Here is a 4,900-nt window from a genome sequence, read left to right as displayed (position 1 = left end):
CCTGAAAGAAACAGGGGTAGAGGAGTGGGTTCATCTGGCACAGAATGTGTAACAGTGACGTGCTCCTGTGAACACGGCTTCCATACAGAGTCCGGAATTTCTCGAGTGTCTCCGTGACTACCGGCTTGTGAAGAAATACAGCTCTACAGGGTAAGTTACTTAGTTAGCTAGGAAGCAGGCATCACAGGTCGGTAATGGTAAAAAAAGCTGGAGCCATCCAGAAATTTCAGTGTTGTGATGTGTATCTTATACTTTAACTGCAGGGAGCGGTTTTGCTTTAAAACCAGGAAAACTGTTTCAGCAGGCTGGCCGAGTGCCCCCCCCCTCCCGCCTTAGGCCTGCAACTCCAGGTCTATCGACACGTGATCCAATGAAGACGACGTGTGTGACGCCGCCGTCTAGACCTCAGTGGTCCACTGGTCCGTCCGAAACGCGTCATTTTTGAGCTTCAGGTAAATATGTCCATGACGAGAAGGTTAGCCCAGCGGCTGTAGGACTACTTGTTCTGTGGATGCATTCAGCCCTTAGCTCAGTCGGTAAATTGAATGGGTGTCGATTCTCGGAAAGAAGAGGGATTTAGCAACGAATTTCGGGATCCACCCAGATTTGAGATAAAATTTTGGGGGTGGTGAGTAGAGCCTAGCACCCAGCTCTATCTACCAGGAAAATAAATGACTATTTTGTAATGTAGTTTCCGAAGACGAAGATAATAACAATTAAAAGAGCGAATCATGTGAAATTCCTATAATATCTATAATACGTAGGTCAGCCAAAAAGTTCCCGGAATTCCTCTGCAGACGGAGAACGAGAGGTAATATAGCACGCACACTGTTGTGGTGGGAAGCTCAGCATGTTTGCTCGCAGGCGCAACAGGTCTGGACAGGTTTTAGTGTGCAGTGTCGTTACTGTACCGTTTGAATTAGACGTGAGTGTTGATCATTCGGCGCAATGTCGCAGTTCGAACAGCGTGAGAACATCAAGTTTATGTGCAAATTGGGAAAATCTGCTTCAGAGACGCTATTGGCCCTGCAGCAAGTTTACGGTGATACTGCAATAAAGAAATCCGCAGTTTATGACTGGTGGCCTAGACAAGGTGGTCTTACGGGTATGACACAGTGTAGTCTGGTAAGTGTGAAGAGCATCCATTTACACCGTGCGGGCTGCTCCCCGCTATCCGTCATGGCCACCTCTCCAATTCAAGAGACGGTCCGCCGATACATTTCTGTGGAAAAGTATCAGGGACTTACTAGTGTAGCGAACTTGTTAGTTTCCGTGCCCTTCGGTCCGCTGACGGTGACGAAGGATTTGTTATTCTTCCCATCACAGGCATCAGCACACTGTCAGGGGGCAGCCAAAACACCGCCCGTCACCACCTTTCACCGGGTTAACAGCGCAAATGCATTAAGTTTGTGGTAACCCTTTCAAGTCCAAAATTCGTCTGAATAATCCTATATAATAATTTAGTTCCTACCTCACAGAGAACACGTTGATTTTTTCGTTACAAAATCCATTCGGTTAATGTTGTGGAAAGTAATAATCGCGGTTTATAGCGAGTATCACACGAAACACACAAATACATATTAAAGCGCGTGCTACAATTATACAGGAAAGCGATATGAAGCTCAGTGAACACGGATCGAGCAACCCTGTTTGGGCACAGGAAGTTATAAATACACATAACGACTGTGATCGAAACAGCGCAATGTAAATCGGGCTGCGTGTGATTCCTCTGGCGATTCGGTCATTTTAAAAATTGCGAATACAAGCATTAGATGCGTATAAGCTACTCTCACAGCCAACACGCTCATGTTTCGCCATATGTAAATATTATTGGTCATTAATTTCTCTTTTATAAAATGGCAACAGTTCTATTCCCTCTTTTCTAGTTCTCACAGCGTACCTAATAGGGAACACTCAAAGATATTATGAAATTCGCTTCTTGCTCATACCAGTATATACGGTAGCCATGGCTGTTAAAGCAATGTTTTTCGCTGCTATTCGACTCTTAATTCCCAAATATTTTAGTTGCATAAGTAAATTTTAATACCTCGATTTTAGTGTTATCCATTCTTTAAAGTTTTAGCTTGTCACCGTCCCCTTTCCTTTCTTTGTACTTATATGCCGGCTTCGGTAGATCACTTGACTCCTATCAGGATCGTGTTACAGCAATAACGGAGGCAACCGGAAACTGCAAGCTTGAAGCCAGTCAACTGCTAGGAATCAACAACACGACTTCCACTCTCCACAAATTGTCTATTTCAGAAGCGAAATATTATAACTTCTTTGCAAGCACGGAGTAACATGGCTCTTTATTATTATCAAATTTTAACGATCTAAAGTGAAGGACTGATAAATTTAGAGAAACATAGGAGCGCAGCCCAATGACGTCTGACTCCGATCAATTCAAGATGCCAAGTTTCTGAAGACTGCTATCCTGCGGGAGCATCGATGGATCCCCAAGAAGGATTTGAATCGACGGCCTCTCTCCCAGACAAGAATTCATTTCCTATTGGCTGATTTTAACTAACAAAATTCATCATGCAATCAGCACAAGCCAATCACATAACTAGCTTTCAGAATAAAACAGTTCCCAAGATATAGAACTCGGAACCCCACATGTGAGAGCGGTTATTTTCTTTAGTTTAAGGTCGAGCTACAAACTTCCGAAGACACTTTATGACAACTACACATGTTAACAAAACAAAATTCACATCTTCGGAAAACTAGACTTGTCTCCCGTGGTGACCTTGTCCCAATCCAGTAATCCAAACTGAATATAAACAAAAACACGTCAGTTGTTTTCTGTCCAGATGTGAAAAACAAGTCGTAACATGCTAATAAATCGATCTCGCCAATAAAGCAGTCACCGTTCAGAAATGGCTAAAGAGGACCGTAGCGTCCACGGAGAACTTTGACAGTTTTGGCCTGTCACAAGCTACTACATGTTGTGATATTGATAAGGAAAGCAGAGTTACCCAGGCGAAGAATGGGTACTTGTAATGCTACAAGTTGACGAATGAAGAAAGTACTGAGTTCGGAACCACTAAATTCCAAGTATTTCAACTATGGTTCATAAAGCCATTTTGGGTGGGTGTGTACGATTAAAATATTTGGAAGCGAGGTCGGGAGGTGCAAGTGGAGCCAAACAAAGTACAGACAGCATTTTCCTAGCGTTTCGCGGCCCCCATGATGTCCCTGTTTCAGGCACAATACAAAGTGGCGTAAAGAACAATAAACCGATTAGGGCGCTTCGCGGCGGCCGTAACAACTAGTAATGGGGTACTAAATTTTTAATTAAGGAAAGAATCGTCGGTGTTTTATCGCTGCCGTTCGTAATAAGCACTTCATAAATTGATCACTTCCGCTGCACTTGGAATAGCCAATAACACGGTCTGTAAAAGAGGCAAATTCACAAGAGGAAAGTCAATAGCCGCACGGATATTCGAATTTGCGAGCTAGANCTGGGGGGGGGGGGGGGGTAACGTGACATGCAGAACATGAGTGGGCGCACGCGTGGTTTGAAGAACAATTTATTAAAAATTCCATTATTCTCGAGCTCCGTGTTAAATGTGGCAGTAAGTAACAGGGCTGTACAAAGTTTTGTGCGGACGGATATGACGAGATTGACATGAGAACATGAAAACAACAACAAGCCTCTTGCTTCCCCTTCATGTTCACGACGTCATGGGTTCGGACACTGAGAGCGTTCGTCTGTCTCCTCAGTCCCTCCGGAAAAACACCAGAATAGAATATCAGATTCGGCAACATCCTTCATATTTCATTCTTCACTGTCAACCAATCATTATACCCTCTGCAATCTGAGCAACTGGAAGCGTCGCAAAACATACCTTAAGCAATTAAATAGAACAGACTGCCCGAAGAGCTGCGTTTAGCACAGACTGGTCTATATGTCAGTTGAAAGAGATAACTCTTTCGTGGTTTTCCTTATTCATTGCACTCACTTGCACTAAATGTTGAATCGAGCAGTAGGCGGTCTGTCAGAGTCACAATTGCACCTCAACATTCACTTCTCGTGTTGCCGACGCCACCTTATGCCTTCCCCCCTCTTCCTTCGAAACAGAGAGCATCCGAGAAGCGTCATGGTTAGGTCATGACTAGGGACCGGATTTTAATGCAAATGCACATTTCTTTCTTGCAACCAGAAAGTATGCTCGTTTAGATATATGTATGAATTACTTCATTTCTTAAATTTTGGACATATTTTGCCTGTTTTATGAATAAGCATCATATTTTCGAAGATCTCTATTTATACTGCATATTTCCTTTTTGAAATGTTTATCATATATATTTTTTAATTTTATGTTCAAATTTTCAATCATGATCGTGTGTATACAATTTTTCTGTTCCGTATTAGAATATGTTGCATATTTGACTTAACATTTCGTCATGATTCATGTTTCTGATGCAATACCCAGGACGGGACTTCCCCGATCCGTCTACTCGTAACTTGTCTCATCCGCGTACCATCAAAGTGGCAGCGAAGAGATTAGTCGGAAGCGTTCACATGTAGCCGCTATCAACGTAATACTATTCAACTGATAAGGGACTTCACTTATTTATTTCCGAAGTCTCCATGAGGTTCGTTACGCTTCTTCATTTGAAGCTGGGGGCCATTCACATTAGTGGTGACTAGTCTGTAGTTAAGTTTGTTTAGCTTTCTGTAGTCATGCCGAAAGTGAAAGTAAGTCAGAAAACTAAATTACAGCTGTATCAGCGGGAGTTCGAAGGAGAGATGATAAGTACGGATAACGAAATTGTTCATTGCCGAGCGTGTGAAAAAACAGTTGGTTGTGAAAAATGCTTTCAAGTGCTTCAGCATTTGAACACTAATATACACAAAGAGAATATTAAAATTAAATCCACGAAAAGTGCTCCTGTG

The sequence above is a fragment of the Cryptotermes secundus genome, unplaced genomic scaffold (genome assembly GCF_002891405.2).
Source record: "Cryptotermes secundus unplaced genomic scaffold, Csec_1.0 scaffold26, whole genome shotgun sequence".
NCBI lineage: Eukaryota > Metazoa > Arthropoda > Insecta > Blattodea > Kalotermitidae > Cryptotermes > Cryptotermes secundus.
Note: the sequence above shows the minus strand (reverse complement) of the source record.